Source organism: Pygoscelis adeliae, unplaced genomic scaffold (genome assembly GCF_000699105.1).
Source record: "Pygoscelis adeliae isolate BGI_AS28 unplaced genomic scaffold, ASM69910v1 Scaffold171, whole genome shotgun sequence".
In the NCBI taxonomy this organism is placed as follows: Eukaryota; Metazoa; Chordata; class Aves; order Sphenisciformes; family Spheniscidae; genus Pygoscelis; species Pygoscelis adeliae.
The window spans coordinates 445407-466015 of NW_008824186.1; the positions used below are offsets into that span (position 1 = coordinate 445407).

The window sequence follows — 20609 nt, forward strand, 5'->3', positions numbered from 1 at the left end:
CGCTCCCCCTCGCCGCCGCCGCCGCTGCTCGCACTTAGTTGCCTGGGTCACTGCTCTGCAGCCGGGCGCGCACACACACACGCGCGCACACACACACTCTCTCTCTCTCTCTCTCACACACACACACACACACACTCGCGCACCGATCCTTGGCATTTTTCACATTTTTTTCCACGGGGAAGCAAGAAGTTAGGAGCAGCCCCGGGCTCGCCGCAGACGCTCGCAGCCCTCAGGAGCAATCCCTCGGCGGTGCGGGCTGCCGAGCGGCCCGGCCTGGCTCGGAGCTCTGCTCGGTGCGCTGCCCCGAGTTTTGCTTTCCTTCCCCCTTTTATTTTCCTCTAAAAGATGAAAGAAGGAATGTCCTTTTTCGCTGCTTCTTCTCCTTCTCCAGAGCTGCTGCTGCCGCTGCTGCTGGTTAATTGCACATTCAAGTGGAAAATTTTCGGGAGTCAGCAGAAACATTGTATCCAAAAAAGACAAAGTCGCAGTTACAACAACACCGAGGAGATTGTCCCTGGAAAACTTCCTTTCGGTAGGAACCACAGGGTTTTTTATTTATCCGTAAGGTTTTAAGGAGATCTATTCCACAGATGTCCACAGTGCTGATGCGGAGGGCCGGTGGCAGCCTTTGTTCGCAGAAGGAGCGTTTTCAAAGGAAGTACACTTCTGAGGGGGAGGGAAAAAGTTACACAGTGCGGCTTTTGTAACAAAATTAAAACAAAGCGCCCCCCTCCAAACAACTCAACAAAAACAACGAGGAGAAATAAAGCGGGAGGGGGGAAAAATATCTCTATTTTCACCACGTAAAAAAGTTTGCGCTCCTGCCTCGGTTGAACATAATCCTAGTCGTGATTTTTCCCCTCTTGAAATCTGTTTTGCGCTCCTGCCTCGGTTGAACATAATCCTAGCCATGACTTTTCTCCTCTTGAAATCTGTTTTAAGTTGAATGGTGTTACAGTATAAAAATATTTATGAAACAATGAAATACCAGCCACCCATGTTTCTCAGGAGAGTTGTTAACTTATTAGAAACAAGTGCCTGCCTTTGATATGAAGAAATGAAAAGTGACCTCCAGAAGTGCTGGAAAGTTAGGGAGCAGTTCTGTTCTACGCTTTCGGAATGTAAATGGCTCCCAGTATTTTTTTTAACTGTTGGCTCCCAGTATTTTTTTAACTGTTGGCTCCCAGTATTTTTTTAACTGTTCGTTGTTGAACACCATCTGGGAAAGAAAGGCCAAGAAACATCAGGTTGTAGTGGCATTTTCTGACGTAAAATAGTACATATAAGAAATGTAAGCTGAAATGGCAGAGCCTCAGGGAAAAAAAGTACCTGTACAGCTGTATTCCTGTCTAACAGAAGCATATTTGCTTTCCCTTAGTGCTGATAAAGTTTAGAAATGCAATATTGCCAGTTAGCGGTTTTACAGAGCTATCTAACCTAGATAATGGCAAAGTTTGGAGCTGTATATCCATAAATATATCCATAAATATATCCAAAAATACTTTTCTCTAGCTGGATGTTCAGTTATTATGCAGTACATCTAATATGGAAATCTCTGTGGGAATGCCTCTTACAGGAAAATTCATGTAAATAACTAAGTGCTACCTGCAATTGAATATGAAAACAAAAATGATTATAATTACATTAGGACTTAATTTAAAATTATGTAGGATTCTTCTCATAACCCTAGATTGGGAATGTGTGTCTGTAATGTATGATGTATTCTCTCTCTATAAATAGTTGGGGAATACCATTGCAGGGATATTAGATTGTACTGATGGTAAGATGGTGCTATCAAAAATGACACAGACCTGTATATTAAATTACTTCTGGGGGTGGGAGGGAAGCTTGCATGTTTGTATATGTGTGTCTTAGGCACATGTAAGACATATGCATACTTTATTTGGGAATAGAAATACAGGAATTAATATAGTGAATGTTCTTAAAACACAGAATTGAAGATTTTATATTTGGGTCGCATTTTGAAGTTGCAAGTTTTTAAAATCAACTTTTTGAAATTATTTTCATTAAGGGTAAACTCTTTTGAGGGGCATTTATTTTTCACCTTCATGGTAAAACGTGTCTTTTCACACTGCACTGGTTTTTAATTAGGTCATAAGGCATTTTCTATACCAGCAGGGATAATTCTGCATTTTGTCTGCTGCAGGTTTTTATCAGCTGACCAAGCAGAAATTTTGGATGCAAAGGATTTATTTCAATTTTTCTTCTTAGTAATCTAGAAATATCTTTGGAAAGTACTTTATCACTAAACACGTTCACTGTATTTTGAGCATCAATTTTACATACGCTGCTTTGGTGAAGTAAATATTATTAGCCTTTGCACCCAGGAGAGTATAACAACAGCTCTTGAGATTCAAATTACGGTGTTATATTCAGTACAGTTTCTTAGTCAGTGCTGAGTGGGATGTACGCGAGCAGCGAAGCAGAGGAAAAATTTTGATTTGACAGGAGTCTTAGTAAAGATAGCCTCTGCTTAAAGGAGTTTTAATTAAACAGCTAAAAAAGAACAACAGAAACTTAATTATGAACTAGACCCGCCATGAGTTTCCAGCTGAGAAATGATAGCATATTGTGATCTGTGGAGATGTGTGAGCATGTGTGTAACATGTTTGGTATAATTTGTAACTAGTGTGGTGGTGGTGGTGTTGCTGGACGGTGTAGTGGTTTTGGATATCGTTAAAGTGGGTTTTAGGCTTTGTTTGCCAATGCCTGAAAAACTTAAGCTCAGTTAAGTCACATGCAGGGGAAAAAAGGTTTCTTCCTTCTTTCTTTTTAAGCTACCTTTGTAGATCATATTGTAACCAAACTTTCAAGATATAGTACAGGCGAAAGTATAATAAAGACTTCTGGAGCTACAGAGAAATTCTGGTGTCTTTCACTTAAGAAAAAGTGAAAGGTATAAATATATAACTGTGTATTATGATATAGCTGTCAGTTTTCAATCTATAAAGTAGGCTGGTTACACTGTTGGAACAATTTCACTAGAAGTAATCTGATTTTATTGGAAGGTGCCTAAGACTGTTTGCAAAACACAAAGATTTTGTGTACAGTTCTGAATGTGTGTGTTGGGGAGAAGGTTACCTTCAAACCTTACATTTTGAATGCATGGTTTCTGAGTGTATAGACACAAGTATACATTACTCTTCTTAATCTGATATTTCTTTGTGACGTTAATATTAATGCTATATCTTTCCAGACATGGTTTAAAAACTGTCCTTCTGAAGTGATTCCATTTATTTAAGAAGAAAAGTTTTGCTAGATCCAATCCTTACTCAGGTTAAAGTGACTGGGATGACTCATAGGAATAAACATTCGCTGGATCAAATACTAAGATATTTACAGCATATGCTTTATGTACATGGTTAGTATGATATTTGATGTCTAAAGAAGGACATGGGTGCTATTCTGCATCTTTGATTAAAAAGAATGTCAGATTTGACACACAAGCTTTTTAAAATTTTTGCAAGGGGCCTATGTTCTGCTTTGCTTGTAATCTGTCTAAAACTTGCAGGCAAATTTCCACTAAAAGTTGGTCGCTCATTCCATTTGTCCTCTTATTCATAGCATGTGCAAATATGAGGTAAGGGCTGACTCTTTAAAAATCTGGTCTAAATTCAGGTTAATTCCATTGACTTCTTATGGCCTGTTGCTGTATTATGTTGGCTGTAATGAGGCTGCAAACTGGCCCTTTGAAATGATTTTGAAATCCCCAGTTCATCAGAGGGACCTACTTTTGCATGAAAGAAATAGTAGTTACTTATTTCTGGGATTTGAGATTTAATTACTGTTTTGTCACCGTGCTGCACTTTGCCATTAGTGCTTGCCTCAAGTAGGAATGTTTTATATTCCTAAACTACAGTCATTTACTATTAAAAAAAAAAAAAATCTAAGTGAGTCTCAACAAAATTTTATAACCTGCAAGAGGTAAATCATCTCCCTGAAAGAAACGGTTGTTAGAGGTTTTGTGGCAGTTTATGCAAGTACTGTATAATTTAAATTGTATCCTGTGATATATGAACGGATTAATGGTATTATTTATTGTAAAGCCAACCGGCTCTAAGCCACACTGAAGACACATTTTTAGAAGAAAAATCTCTGCAATAAATTCCCACTTTATGACCATATCTTGCTCTCTGTTCTTGCACAAGACTCCTTTTGACTTTTGCAAGTGGAACAAGGATGGAATAATATTTCCTGGAATAATTTTGTGTTTGGTTTTAGTGATTGCTCATTTCCAAAACATAAGAGAGTGAAAAGTTGCAGACTTCACTCCTTTGAGGCACCAACTTCAAATCTGCTCCTCAGATTTGTCACATAAAATTCAGCTAGGAGTTTTCTAATTTAATACCCTGAACCTCTCTTGTTTTTGTATGAAATCCTGATCCCACTGCAAGCACTGAGTTTTATCTTGTTATTGGTAAAGCCAAATTTTCTCTCTGTGTTGATGCAGACTCAGCAACTTTTATACTATATCAGGTTATTAAAGTTCCACCAGAATTATATTAATTTTAAAATACAGGGATTGAAGAAGTGGAGGGAAGAGAAAGAAGGCAACAAGCCTGTGTCAAAATCTGGCTCCTAACAACTACTTTGAGATATTCTAGACAGGAAGTCTATGAATGTCTCAAAGAGTAACCCGTCATGTGCTACATGCCCTTATTTGTTAGATGAATTTTTGTACACACGTCAAGAACGCGATGAAAATCCGCAGAGAGTGTAAAGGGTTTATAGATGCTTGCCCGGGTTGTTGCAGGCCTGCAGCCCCATTTCCTAGTCCCTCCAGCTTGTGTCTGGGTTCGTCAGAGGCAGCCCGTTTTAGTTTGGCTCCCCTCCAGTTGAAGGTATCACCTACAACTTTTTGTTCTTTGTCTTCTAGTCATTGTTTACTGGAACAACGTGATTATTCCCTCTGCATCCTGTTGTACCTTTCCAAATGGCCTTCTTGGATTTCTAGCTCTTGTTAGCTCTTCGCTAAACTTTCGAATCGGAGATAGTCTGTGCGGCAGCAGCAGCATATGAGCACAAAACACAAGTTTATTTGCTAGCAGGTCAGAAGGTAGAATGTGGAATCTCAGTGTGCGGGGAGGGGGAAGGGAAGGAAAGTTTAGGATTATGTGTAAAACTATTAAAATGCTATTGACTGGGAATCTAAAACAATGACGAGTGCTGTTGTTTTTACAGATACATGAACTGAAAACTGCTGCTAATGATGGGAAATGTTAATTATGTGAGAACATATTGAACTTATATTCTCTGGCATGAACTTTTTTAAATGCATCAACTGTGCTGCCTTTTATGCGCACAGCTTTCTAATTATCATAATTCAGTACAGCTCTGGCTTTTGGAAGGAGTTCAAGTGCAATCTCAACTTAACATGAAAGGAGTGTTTTTTTTTTTAAACTGAGAATGTTCAAGAACAATTTGAAAAGATAATCTAAAAATGCTACATACTTAGCTGGGTATAAGTCAGAAAATAAATATGTTCCCATAACTGCCTATCAAAGCAGAACAGATTATTAGAATGGAAAGTTATCTTTTTCTCATTATGTCTTTCGCACTCCTACAGAACACAACTAAAAGCACATTTTCATAATTGAATACCATAGACAGATCTACTATATATTGATGGACAGTAGGTTTTATTTTGTCAGCTTTTGAAATTATTAATTGAGTGGATTACTGTGTTGTTATTAAAAGATTTTTCCTCAAATAGTGTGTAAGTAACAAAGATTTCATTTTCTTAAATAAAGCAAGAAGACAACTGTCATTCTCTTTTTGGTATTAACGGATTGTTTCTGTAACATATTAAAGTCCCATTGTAAATTTTCCTTATCAGTCAGTATTCGCACCTTGTCTTGGTGGAGCTTGAGGGGGTTGTAAATACCAGATATTTCTAAAGCTTTCAAAAGTGTTGTGGGTTTTTTTTTTAATGAGGGGAAAATAAATTTCATTTAACTTGCACTCGAATTATCCTTTCACAGATTTTTTTTTTTTTATGTGATCAAATTGTTAGTTTCCACCCCCCAATTTTACCCAGCTTCTAGTTGAAAAAGAATCAGAATTTTTTTTTCATACTTGTCTTTTCCTTTACTGTAGTACATGCTACATTTCTAAAATGCAAAGAAAAGCCCCAGTGAAACAAAATGACTTCATTTGAGCTGGCACTTAAGAGCAGAATTCACTTCCATAGTGCTGAAATAAAAGAAGCCAAGTGTTTTAAATAGCCACTCCCCTAGGCCAGAGTGTTTTTAGAAAAGCTCATTGTCTAGATTTGAGCTGTAGCAGTATGCCTGCCTCTGTTAAATCTCCCGATCCAGACAGCTCGATTTCTAAAGTTGACATCTGGTTTACTCTTTGTTCACCTGTTTAAAAAAAATGCAAATAGGCGAATGCGCCATTGCCCTAGAGCTCTGCAAAAAAATAAAAATGCTGTTGACAGTTTGTCAAATAGTGCTTCCAGCCTAAGACTGCAGTAGCCTATTGTTATGCCAGCAACAGGCAACAGAAGTTGTGGCACCATATGGCTAGTATATGCTTCAGATAAGCTATCTGTTAATTTAGCTTATCAGTAGCGTTTTGATATGCTTCGTGTTTGAATCACCAACCAGTATGGCCTTGAGTATTTTTGGTGCCAAATTATTCCTTAACATTATAGACATCACAGTTATTCCCTTGGTGGAATCTCTTGCCATTCATTCACCTCATGGTGCCGTGAACAACGGTGCTTATTTTTGGAATTAGCTGGCACGTTTTTTTTTTACATGGTTGTCTTTCTGTTGGGAGATTATAATTCAGGAATGACATTTCGGTTTTGAGGGGAGAAAATGTCAGAACAGACTTTGGAAGAAAAGGTAAATTCACAGAGATTTAGTGGATTAAAGCCTCTGTTATGTGTATCTCAATTAAAAAATATATAGTGTTTGGAGACATTAATTAATGGGAGAAAGGAAATTTTATTCATATTTAATCTACCACCACCCTGTGTACACACTTTTTGTCCTAAAGCTGGTTTACAGTTTAAAATAAAAGGCAAAACTCTGTAAACAGTTTCATTTTCCACATCCCTGATTTTTACCTTTATTCTTTCAAAAAAATTAATCTTTAAAAACAATTGTGTCCCTATATCTGCTGTAAGCTGATCTTTGAAGATTTTTATTTTTTTATTTCTGCTTTTTCCACAATCAACTAAAAGCCTTGTAGAAGACTTGAAGATTCAATGGAAGTTCCTTCATCTTCCCCCTACCCCCGCCTTTCTTTGGCTGTAATTATTTTGTTGCAGGAAAAGTCTCAAACCATAAATACAGTCTTCCATTCAGTGCCACAATGACGTCCTTAGGGTTGGATCTTTCTGCATTGCTCTCTGACCTTGCAGCACATTCCTCTGTGTCTTCTGCCCTACAGGCTCCCTCTCGCTGTTCCTTACAGGGCACCGCATCTGTCTGGTTGCCTGGACCCTCCTCTTTCCTCGGGTTCGCACTTACTTGCTCTTGGGCAGCGCTTGATTAGGCTTTCCTTCCTTTGGATCATGGTGGCTTTTTGTTTCCCTCCTTTTGCTATCCATCTTGCCAGGTCCTCCTTATCCTATCTCTTCTGCTGCTGCTCACAGACACGGTCTTGCTGTTGGGTGTCTTTGCCCATCCCAGTCCTGCTTCCACTCCTTCCTTGCCCTGGCTATTGGAAAGAAAGGACCGCTTGTGCTTGTACAATGCCTTTCATGTCCAGGATCCTTAGTGACCAATGAAAGGACCAAAGAAATTTACAATCATCTTCTAAATCTGTTAGCTGACACCACTTTTTTTAGTAATGAAAGGAGGTCAAAGAGAAGAAAATTTTTCTCCTGTCCCTTTGGAACAGAGTAATATGACAGTCTGGAATGGCGGCCGTTCTTTAATGCCTCACTGAAGTCCACCCAGATGAACTGCATGGAAAAATGCAGGAGCTGGCAGAGCACCTAGAGGCCCAACAGGTGATGTGATGCTCCCACCTCACCACTGTGCCTGAGTCGACATGGACACCTGCAGAAAATAAGAAAGGTTTCCTGCCCTTGGCTTGGCATCTAAGGCTGCTAATAGAGGCTTCTAGTTTCTCTGCAGGGGCATGAAATGCTAGCGTCTGTCCACTTAGAGCTGGTTTGGGGGTCACCTCAAATTTTAAATCTGTTTTAAATTCAGATTTAGAGTTCAGGTCCATGGTGTGACTCATGCAGTTGGATGATAATAGCATTTTTTGTGTTCTGGCTCATTGCAGATTAGACCTGTGATCTCTCATTCTGGTGTGATTGGGGGGAAGGTAAGCAAAAAGGCTGGGAAAGGAGAGGTATTGAGACTTCCAGTTCTCTGTGAGGCCTGTGTGCATCTTCCCTATAAGTAATTTCTGAGTGCTTAACTGTGAGAGGCAATTTTCAGTCTACTAATGTATCTAGTTATCACCCATAATGAGTATGGTTGACTTTGGACTGATGGGGCCATTAAAACATAATAAATCTATGTTTATTTAGTACAATAAGATGCATCTTTCATATGGTTGTGGGGTTTGTTTGTGGGGGTTTTTTTTTGTTGTTTTTGTTTTTTGTTAAACTTCAGAGCCTGTGAAGTTTTAGTTGATTTGGTATCTGCTTGACTTGGCTTTACTAGTGTTTCATTGGTTCCAGTCATTGTTTTGTGATAGGAAATCCATAGCTCCAAATAATGTGCATTTTGCTCTTTAAATTGACTATTATTTATGCATAGTAATTTCTTGCTCTGCTTCTTAGCATATTTACTATATGCTTGCTGACCAGTTACAGATAAGCAGTTGAAGGGGCACATTTGAAAGACAATTTTAAAATATGCAGCTTCCTATACCAATTCACTTTAGTCTCTAGCTTTAGTAATATTTTTTGTTGGTGAAACAGTGACCCATAAATAACTTCATCTTCCAAAATCTCTAAAAACAATACAAAGAAGTCCAAAGGGTAGTAGATTTATCATAGTTCCTGGTTGCTTGCAAAATTAACTAATATTCTGGCCTCTGAGATTTTGGAAACAAATTAAAGAACCCTTTTTTAGGTAGCAGGCTGCTTTTAATGGTTCTTCTGTATTAAGGAAAGTACAGTATTGTAGGTTATTTATTTCTGGGCATGCAGTACAGGGTGAAGAGCCTGCAATTCAGCTAGCAATGCCTCTGTGCCCTGAGGTAAACTCTATTTCACAAAGGGAATTTTGATTATGGTCTACTGCTCTGTAGCATAGTGGAGGCTTCAAGAGGCAAGTGGTAAATGCTACCAAAGAAAAGCTGGATTGGAGCCACTGACGTCATCTAAGTAAATCTGCTGTAGGACTATAGCCATAAAATGACTGCCAGCCACTGAGCGCACTTTGGCCTTTTCTTGTCAACTGTTTTAACTGCTTTTTTTTTTTTCTTTTCCTCCAAGCAACATGCATTTTGTTTTCTTTTTTTGTGCTAGTTGTGCACATGGTGAGGTATAGAAATGCTAACATCCCCCTCCCTCCCTGCAACACTGTACATAGTGTGCGAGTAGCTGCAGCTTGCAGTTCAAAAATTAAAAAGTAAACCAGTACTTTTCCATACATGAGCCTAGCAGAATTAAGCTTCCATCACAAGCTATTTTTTAGGTGCAAGAGCCTGGCAGTTCAAGTTACAGCATACTGATGAGATTTGTGTTGTGGGCAAAAAGCATTTTGATGCACTGGAAGGCACGCTTCCCTCTGGAAGAACCAAATGCGTAAAAATGGCTGGTTTTGAGTTCTGAATTAGCACAAAATGCATGTGTTTGTGAGCGCTTAAGATCCAGTGTTGTCATTGCTTTAAGACTGACCTCTGCAGATCCAGTCACTCCTGAAACAAAACTTTCCTGTTGTTTCAAACACCCAAATGTATAGTTACCAGCCCATCTTTTGATGATACTTTTTATGCACAGCTAAGGAAACCACGTGCATTAACAATAGTAGCTCTAGAATTCATTGATTAATATGTAGCAATAGATATATGTGTACCTAAGGGTATACCTAAAAAATGCAATTGACATCCCACCTGTCCTCCACTCGAATTTCAGCTGTATCAGGATTGCAACAAAAGTTCTTGGGGTTTTGACAGTGGATTTTGAATTCATTGTCAACATTCTCTTGAAATGAATTTCCAGGAATTTTAACATGCTATTTTTTTAAAACAGAGTGCACTGTAAAACACATTTAGAATTATTAGCCAGTGTGTTCCATGACAATATTTGTTTCCTTGATTTATGTACTTTTTTTACTTTAAACTAAAAATTAAGCATCACTGTTTTTGAAGTTTGAGTCTTATGATCAGAAATATATTAAAACCAGTATCTTATCCATGAATCATTAGATGAGTCAGTTCCTGAAACCACTACAAGCCTCACAGTTCTTGGCTACAAATGAAAGCAGGAAATCCAGGCTTCAATAACTTCCTTTCCCAGTACTGGCTATAGCAGTGTTAGTGGTTAGTATATGCTGCTTTTGTAAGCAATAGGAAGATGTATGTCTGAGGAACAAAGGCACTCAAGTCAATTTGCTGAAACTGTTTATAATTTGTGGTCTTGATTTGAATGTCAGGATATATTGGCATATACTACATTCTGTGCTGTAGTACATTTTCCAGCAGTGATATTCAGAATATGAAATAGAGGGAACACATTATGGCACAATTCTTGGACAAAACCCATCTAATCAGTTTACCAGAAAATGGGAAGATATTTTAGTGATATCATCCAACTCCTGAAGAGTAATGGGAATGATAATTGAACACATAGGAGTAAATTTAAAATGTTTATTTAGCAGTTACTTTGTTTTATGCTTGTGCAACAAACTATTTTTATTCTGTTTCAGTGCTCCAAAAGGGCTTGAAAAAAACCCAACCCAAACTTGGAACTTGTAAAATAAAAACACATGATTTGTTTTTCAGTCTCCTTTTTTGTAGTGAAAACTGTTTGCCTCCTCATAATCACGGACGCATGGATTGTCTCTAAGTCAGTGGAGCTTTGTTGGCTGCAGAATCTGTCTCTTTAAATGTGGAGTGCCTGTACACTACAGCATCCGTGCAAGAGGATGCACTATTTACCTTTTTGAGCTAACTGGGCCAGATTCAGGTTTGGTACAATGTTGATCTTAATGTGTTTACACCTGGAAAGTATCCAACTCTTTACGTTTTTCTTAAATATTATGAAAGATAGTTTGGTATCTTGTACTTAGTATTTGGTTAATCTAACTCTCTAATTAATTAGCAGCACATAAAAGCCAAACCTACCTTCTTTAATTATTCTTTTTGTTCTTCTCTCCAAAAAATCATTTGTTCATAACAAGCTGGGAAGAACACAAGTATTGCGAGCAATAGATTAGTGAGACGCTGCATTAAAAAGCTACTTTTGACAGCATTGGTTAAACTATATATGCAGTATTGATTAAAAACTAATACAGAGCTCTTTATTTAAACAGGCAGAATGGTTATTGCACATTAGGCGATGACATCTTTTGTATTAGATAATATGTGAAATTGCATTAATAAAGCAAGCTACAAGTTGGATTCTTTCTTAGCTGGTGTGCAGTTCAGTGTTGGTAAATTGACTTCAGCGTAACTACTGGCCATTTACAGAGTTTTGGAGCCAAATGGCTGACATAGGTCATCCCGTACCAGTGTCCAGTGTGGTGCTTTTTGAGTCTCATGTTTGTCAGGCAGTATGGAAGAAGATTGGGCTGGGGAAAAAGGAGGGAACGCAGACCACCTTGAAGGCAGCTGAGTGCCGAGATCCTCTTCATGTGGAGACCCATACATGTAATAGAGACCTTTGCCACCTCCTCTCTGTCCGTGCAACCCCATGCTCATGGGAAAGACCTGGAGAGGGTCAATCCCTTGCTTAGACAATGACAACGGAGCCTTTGAGGGAGTGTTTTGAGTTATGGGTAAGGTTGCCCTTGAGGGACAGGGAGAGGCTCTTCTCTCCTGGTTGACAGGTTTGTGTCAGCACAGTTTTCATGGGCGCTTTTCCGATGGCCCATGCCAACTGCTCTTTTTTCCCACAGTAGGGCTGGTAGCATCCATCCAGGGACAGGCCACTGGATCTATTTTGTCATAATGGAGTTGTGCCTGAGCTGGGTTGCTGGGACTTTTGGTGTGGCAGCGAGCACCCAAGCAAGCTGCTTTGTCAACGGGGCAGGGGGGGGAGTTGGGGTTTCTCTTAGAATATTTAATGGGATGCTATTGAGCCATGAATGTGCAGATAGCATTTAAAAAAATGTAAACAGTGTAACTGGTGCATAACTGCAGTTCTCACAGCACCAACTCCTCTGGTACAGGAAGTTTGTAGAGATCTCAGTTTTTGATACTAAACTTCTCCAAGTACCTGCTGCTCTGCTCCTAGAGGCAAGTATACATCAGGTGAGGGAGCTCAGCAGAGAGTCATGTCCAGAGACCTGTGCCATCAAGCTCGGGCAGTGCAGAGCATCGTGTGAGCAGAGTGGCTTGGGCTTAGCACAGTGTAGCTATATAAACAGTTACACTGTTTTGGAGGCAAGCTGGCTTGTCTCACCCTTCCTTCTGTCACGTTTTAAGAAAAAGGAGTGGCCTTTGAAAGAAGGGCTAGATGCTTACATCCAGGAAGGAGGCTCCCGGGGAAGCATGCATCATTTCTTCCTTTCTCTTGGCTAGTTTAAGTGGTGCTTTATTCACAGATGCTGTGCTAGAGCACCAGCTGTTTGTGTATGCAGGAGAAGCTGCCTCACTCAGGTGTGTCCCCTCTGCTATGGGGAGCCAGATGCTGATGCTTTAGGGATTGCAGTGTTCAGCATCACACCACCTATTGTGGATTTAACTTACTGCATTGTAATTAACATTTTGTAATAACAATAATTATAATAATTAACTTACTAAAATAATAAGGATGTTCTTCATGCTGCTTCTGTGTGCTGCTTTTGGGACAAAAATCTTTCTTCTTTCTTGTTTTCTGTTTAAGGGAAAATTTAAGCACTTTAGCAGTGAATAGCAGTGAATTTTCACAGGATCAAAGCATATGTAGAAGGCATTGTTCATGTTTGTGACCATATGAAGTGCAATTTTCTATTAATTAATGTTAAACAACTGATTGTTTAAGAGCGAAGAAAAAAACTTTGAGGTGGAATAAGCATCTAAAAGTTTAGAAGCAGGTTATAGTTGTGCTTGATTTCATTTATTTCACTTGCAAAGAAATGTAAATGATTTAATATTGTTTTCCTAGTTGAACAGTCCTGAATATGGGAATTGTAATGCTTAAGATCTGAAGATACATTTTGATCAAGTTCATACACTTTAAATGTGTATGAACTGAACATCTTTGTGTTACTATCGATCAGAGAGATGTCCTGTTGCTCTAATGTGGATTTTGGTTTGGGATTAGAAGCCTGGGGCTTTGAATTGCTTGCTGTCTGTAGACCAAGTCATCAGTGGCTAGTGATTGATTCATTAATTAAAATCAATTTAAATGGATTTGTAAGCCTCATGTAACAGATTATCTTATTAACAGCATGAGAAAGGCACTGTGATCTGCAAGGAATGTGTCGCTTTAGACAAAATATAGCATGATTTTTATGGGACAATTTCATGAATTGCTGTTGCTCTAAGTGATCTATGCAAATGAGCGAGCCTTGCTTAAATTCTACATTAAACAGACTCTTCCTGTTGAACGTGTTTGGTTTTTTTTTTTGTGAGCCTCCTCCAAAAGACTTGACTTTAATCTTAATGTGTATGTGCATGCATGTGCGTGTGTTTGTGTACATATTCATGGTCACAAAGACATGTTAAGTATTGTCGAGCTTCTGATATATTCTGATCTTGGAGATTCTTATTTTTTCTGTAACATCTCCCTCACCCCGTTTAAAAACATCCACAACAAGAAAAATAATTTTCTAAATTACTGAAAACAAAATGATAGAAAGAACATCTAATACTGTTTAATCCACGCTCCACCTGCTCAGCAGTACTGTCTGGAGGAGACACTTTGGACAGCTGGAGGGGCCACGCAGGCAGAGGGTGGTTCTGGCAGAAGTGAAAGTGTTGAAGAGATGGCAATAAAAGCTTTCCTGGCTGGGAGAGGGGAGGCTCATCTGTCATCTTTGCATTTGTTTTGTAACTTCTTTTTACATCAAGATGTATAGCAAGTCATTCCAGGCATCCATATATATATTACTATGCTCTGTGGTCAGGCCTCAAGAATACCTAAGCCAAGGTGTCAGCAAAATCAATGGGAATTTTGAATTTAGTTTCAAACAGAGCAGGGTTGTTGCCTCCAAATCAAAGCCTTGCCCACAACTTTTCAGTAATATCAGTAATGTGTGTACCCCATAGCTTTTACAGGAAATGAGATTTTAAATTGTGCATGCTACGTTGTAGCATCACTTTACATGTTTCTTCCCTAGTTCGTGCTCTCTGTGCATTTGTGATTAGGGAGCAAAGTGAGTTAAAATGCAAGATCCCTTTTTCATTACAATGAAGCTAGTTTCATTTCACATTTCCTCTGCTGTGTTGTAGAAATGGAAGAATCTATGAAAACAGGCTGAAATAATTTGTTGATATCAACTAAAAAATCTTAATGAACTTCTTAAAAAACCCACAAAACAAAACCACTACCGTCATATAGCTCTGAATTGCCTTGAAGACATCATCCATTCAATGTGTAGGCAATTCTTCAAAGCAAAGCGCTGTTGATGAGTTTTGTTTGTTAGATAATCATACTGTCATTGGCAGTATAGGTGACAAATCTTTAACCAAAAAAGGTTTGAAACTGGATTGACATGGTAAACCCAATTTTAACTGGGTTTTGGTGAAATTAAATGCATTGCCTGAGGCGTGTGGAATTTGCCATGGTAGAAAGGTTTTTCATTGCTTGTGGAAAATTGAACAAGGTGTTTGGGAGATGCAATATTTTAAAGTGAGTGTAACACCTTACTCATGTTTTGCAAGAAAGCTTGGTGGTGACCTCCAGTTTATTCCATAGTTATCTCTTGATATTCTTTGGGTTTTGACTTTGGAGGATGGGTGATTCACCTCGCCATGCATGTGGGCATGTTGCCAGCCTGCTGCCTATTAATGGCTCCAGTAAGAAATTCAGAAGACGACTCAGAAGTGTACAAGGACAGTGCAAACTGCCAAAACAGCAGCTCTTGGGGCTCCTCAGTGCACATGTACACCTTCCAAAAAGCCCATGCCGCCTGCCACACCAGTCCTTTTCCTTCTCTGAGTCTGCGGCTGGTGCAGATGTGTTAGTGTGGAGGTTCGTGGCTGTGTCCTGCTTGGTCACTTGAGTCTGGGAACTTGGAAGCTAGCATTGAAATCCTGGACACAATCCTTGAATCCAGGGAGAAAGTCTTCTTGCCCTGACTTACATTAGCTCTTATATTAGCATGCCAATTTGGAATTAGAGTAGTCATGCAATCATTATTTATTTTGTGAACACTTTGGTTTGGAAAGGAGCAAGGAGACTCTTGAACTTAGAAGAAATGTGCAGAGCAGCAGCATTTTCTTAAAACGAGAGAAGAGAGTAGGGCAGGACATAAGCAGGATGTAGCCCCCTCAAAGCGGCAAACTTACAGAGAGGTAACTCCAAGGTAGAAGGTGTAGGCCATGACTGTTAGCCCTCTCTTCTAGTACTGAATAATATATGGAAGTATAGTCCTTTCCTTCAGCTGCTTTATCTTACACATCCAATTCCTCAGTTGTGGAATCACAATTTCAATTAATTGACTTTCTTCAGTTGAATTTCTACCATAGGGTTCTGGCTAAAAGGAAAAGGCCATTGGTGAATAGCTTTTAAATAGCCTACTGCATAACCCTGCCATTATGACTTCAGGGAATATTTTCCATTCCGCGTTTGTCTATAACGTGAATCTTAGTAACATTTGTCTTGTGTTAAGGCTGAAAAGTTTTTTGTGTGGATGTTGCAAACCTTGTGAAATGTTTTTTATTCTTGCAAATTATAAATAGTTCAGTTGGCTCAACTATCCCTTTTGTAAGCACATGATTTTTTTATAATAAGACATAGTTATGGGGCAGTGTTGTACGAAATGCAATTGAGTTGTACAGCAATGAGATTTCCATGGTGTTCTATGAAGGTCAGTGGTATGCAATTAATTGCTGGACTGATGATGGGTGCTGGGTAGGAAGTGTTGCTGCCCTAGACACTAAATATAATCATTAAGCTCAGGAGTTAGTATTAAATGCATGGAAAATACATTACTATTATTAACACAGAATTTGTGCTGATACTTGTTTTAACAATACTAGGGAAGGTGTAGGTTCATGCCTTAATGTTACGCTTGCAGTTTATAGTTTGCATCTTCAAGGAAAATGTCTGTTCTGAAGCTTGGAGGATGGAGTCCAAATTAAGAGGACTGGATACTTAATTTGTTGCTAAATTTTTGGTGCTTGGTAAGCCAGTTGTACTAAAGAAAGTTTGTAGTTCTCTGTATATTCAGAGGAGAGAGCTGTGTGCCTTTGAAGGCTTCCAGAGGGAGATCCTGGCCATCCACCCTCTGTGCCTAAATTGAGGTGGATGGCATCTCCCTTGTCTGAATAGGGAAAAGTAGGGGTTTACTTGGGTGGGGATAAAGCTGCCATTAGGTATGGAAATTCAGGTGTGGATTTGAGCATCTCACTCTTTTGAATGCCTAGGTTATCTCTGCCTGTTTTATACTGTAGCTGCCCTTTCCTGGCCTAACAGAAGTATGGAAGTATCACTGGGCAAAGAAGAAGGGAAAGCTTTGCAGAATAAGGAAGAACGTGTATTTGAAAAGTGCCTGATTTAACTGCACCTGCAAACTTTGGTTTTTCAGGCTCAGCAAGGTATTTCCGTTTTACTTAAGAGTATTTAGAAAAATTGTAAGAAACAGTCAAAATGTTAATGTTTATTTTTCCCCTTTTTACAATGCAGTCCTGTGAATGCAGCCTGTCAGATCCCATTGTATTTAATTCTGCTGCCGTGCCATGAGAGGCTGACTTAGATAACTGGAGAGCATTTAAAATATACTGTGTGGTAGATTGCCGTGTGTGAAACTCTTGTAGCATACTTGTTATGGTGTGATGCAAACAAGGCATAATTGCAAGGAGCACAGACTGAATATTCTGCTGGAATAGGCCAGACTGAACACAAAATGTCATAACTGTGAAGACTGGGGGGAAATCTTGGCTCTAAAGAAGTCAAAGTCATAAATGACTGGAGTCTCCTCCACTTACATTTAGACCTTTAAAAGAGTCTTTCAGAGCAGCCTTCACTCTCTGGCAGAGTAAAGAAATTAAGGAAAATTCAGATTAATATTTGTCAGTTCAATGCCTCTCCCCAATTTTAATCAAGGAGATTTATTTGAACTCATAGCCCTCTTTAGACAAACTGCCAAAGATGATAATTGCTCTTGTTTCTCCCCTGATTTTAAATGTGCTCATTTTATGGGAGGATCAGTTGGTATTAATATAAAAAGGCCAGTTTGCCTCGGCTTAGTCCATCTTTGTAAGAGCCATGACTTGGAAATAGGAGAATGGTTCCCCATGGAATGCTGCTGCTGTTGAAGGCATTGAAATGTGTTGTGAATCCCTGCGACTAAGTGCTGTGGGAAATCATGAATTAACGTTTCAACGTAGGGTGCGGAAATGTTCATAGATACTTCAGTGGAACAAAAACTTTTTAAGTCATGTTTTAGAGGATTTACCGTTCCCCTTGTGGGCTAAACTTCAGTAAATAAGATTGCTGTAGATTCAAAATAAATAGAAAGCTTAAATATTTTGCAACATATATATATATATATAGCATATACCAATTCTTACCAACCCATGTTTAAAGTCATTGGATTAGAGCTCTTCTAATCTGGTGATTTTAACATGCCTGGGGATTTTTTTACTGTTTCTGGGAAGAAAGGTGATCATGTGATTAAGGCACAAGTCAGGGGGCAGAGATTTGCATTTGGTTTCTGGGGCAGAGTTGAGTAAGGAAGCTGGGAGAAGTGTTCATTGCTCAGATTACTAGTGTAGGGGCAGTTGGGGAAAAAGCAGAGAAAAATCCATCCCATTGCATTGGGTGTAAGAGTTAATATTTGCAAAGTCCTTTTATATACCTATGTGGAAAGTGCTGTCAGTGTAAGTGATTGTCTCTGAGATAGAGATTTCCCTACTTCTTTGCTTTACACAATTTTCCGTAATTGGCTTGGAGTGGTGAGATTGAGTGTAATTAAGTCTCATAATTAATTAATATGAGAAAGCCTACGCAAAAGCAGAATAAGTATTTCAGATTTCATGATTTGTTCCCTTCTGTAAAATTGGAGTAATAATACCTTGTTACTTAATGCTGTAAGCAATAATTGGGTAATAGTTATAAAGTGCTTTATTATGAAAATGTATGTAAAGAACCATTTTTAAGCAGTGAAACTGATGCATAGGTCTCAGTCTTTGCAGAAAAGCTGATTCTCCTCTTAAGTAACATGCTGAAACTGGTGTATCCCAGGACCAGAAGAAATGTCAAGTCAGTATTTAAGGCTGCTCACAGAATGATCACAGATTTTTGAAATATTCTTGCTGAGGGCTTGTCTTCTTTTTCTTTTTAATTTAAATAATAGTTTAAAAAATCCTTAGTTAGAGGTGTAATAACAGTGTTTTTAGACTCCCCACTACACTAACAGTCACCAAACAGGCAAAACAATCATATACACAATTTAGGACATAAAATCTCCGAGCATGTTTTATGATGAACTGTTAATAGACTGCTTTCATTGCGTGCAGCAATTCTAGATCTGTGAGGATAAGGGAAGTTACAGAGCCCCCTGGATCCCTTTCTGAGAATGACCTGCCAGCAGCTTTTCTTTCTTCTTTTGCATTTGTAAAATTGAGTACAGGTATTGACCTGGGCATTCACTCCATCAATTAGACACCAAATGTAAACCAAGGGCTGCCTGCTAATGTCTATCCAGCAGCCCGTGTGGAGGAAAAGTCACTTGTGCTACTTGTTTGGCAGACGTGTCCACAGGTGAACAAAATGAGGAATGAGTCAAAAACAGCTGCCCTGATGGCACTGAGGACAGCAAGCAAAGGTCAATAGGTCTCTGCTGGCTGGTGTGTTTCTGGGAATAATGTTTGGACTAGGGATGGGCCATCAAAAAGCTCATTCTGATTGCTCCCTGGAAAGGTACCGAAAGCCATGAAACTTGGCCAGAAGAGTCAGAGCTGAAGCTTTTCGGTGAAACTGCAAATGATATGGCCACTAAGCCAAGCAAAGGCAAGTAGGTCAAAGCCATGCCCAGACCATAGTTTTATCAGCTCTCTTTGGCTTTACTGTACCAGCTTTGCAAAATTGAAGAAGTGCAGGGAACAACCCCAGAGGAAGAAGGACGAACCTTAAGTAATTAGCCTTCCAACTGCGCAGCAAACAGTATTTGTGCCTGGCAGGAGGCCAGGCCATCAATACTACGGGTGAGGATCTGGTGAATGAAGCTTGCTTCAAGCAGTCTATGACAGCCTTGCCTGAGTGCCTTTTGGAGGTGTTCCCTGACAGATCACTCACGGGACTGGTCAGACAGTGGTGAAGTGGTTCACATTGTAACTCCCAGCGCTCTGGTAGTATCCTGAGTTAAGTGAGGTGGTGATACATTTGCCTACTGCTAACCTCAAAAAGACACCTCCAGAACTGACTTACTATGGGGAATACAGGAAGGGTATTTCGGAATATGCCTTCGGATGTAGCACTACCGATATTTCACAGGTATAAATGTAAGTTTTGGAAATGCATATTCTTGTATGATAAAGTTTGGCAGAGAAATGCAGTATTCTCTTTTATTGTTAGCTACATCCTTTTCCTGTGAGAGCTTATGAGAATGTTTTCATACTTGACATGTTTCCTCTCCTCACTATAGTTCATCTGCCAGTCTGACCCTCCCAAGGAAAGTAAGGGCTCTGATAGTCAAAGAGATGAGGGGAGCGTCATCAGGAAAAAAGCAGGCAAATTTAAGGTCTAACCCTTTCTGTAGAACTGGGTTTGGCTCTGTGTGATGCAGAAGGTGAGAGTCAAAGGCCATCTGTGTATCTCCACACCACTGTAACAGACATCAGATAAATACACTGTCCCTTTTGTAAACTTCTTAAGAGAACTTCAGAGCGAACTGTTGCTTATAATGAAGCAGTAGCAGCTGCTGCATAGCTAAATCTGCAATTGAATTGCCATAGTATATGAGCCTCTTGCTGTGCCCCTCATAAAACTGCCCTGAAAGAAAGTCATATTTATCTCAAAAGTGGCAGGCTTGGCATGATGCCCTGGTAACTTTTTTTCTAGCAAACCTGAAGTGAAACTAGCTCACCCTAGCTCTGCTAGATTTGAGTTCACCTAACCTCCTTTTGAGAGAGGCTGGAAGAAGGAACGGGTGGGGAGAGAGGATTACATATAGTTTTTTAGATTTCCCTGTCACATTTGCACTACCCCACATGAAAGATCTTTTAAAAATCACAGTGAATTTTGAAATATATTTAATAATTAAATTAAGATTGTTCCTATTCAGTTTTGGCTTTGCTGAGTTTAAGGCAGGAGTCAAATAACTACTGGAGACATAAGAAAAAAAAATGCTTGGCAC

General features: G+C 39.2%; 1 protein-coding gene across 1 annotated transcript in view; it reads left to right on the top strand.

Annotated features, from left to right (window-relative positions):
* The first annotated feature begins 426 nt into the window (after window positions 1-426).
* TEAD1 (TEA domain family member 1 (SV40 transcriptional enhancer factor)) overlaps window positions 427-20609 on the top strand; it is a 161914-nt gene continuing 141731 nt past the window's right edge. Inside the window, 1 exon segment of the mRNA XM_009334483.1 lies at window positions 427-532. The gene's annotated coding sequence lies outside the window, so the exon portion shown is untranslated.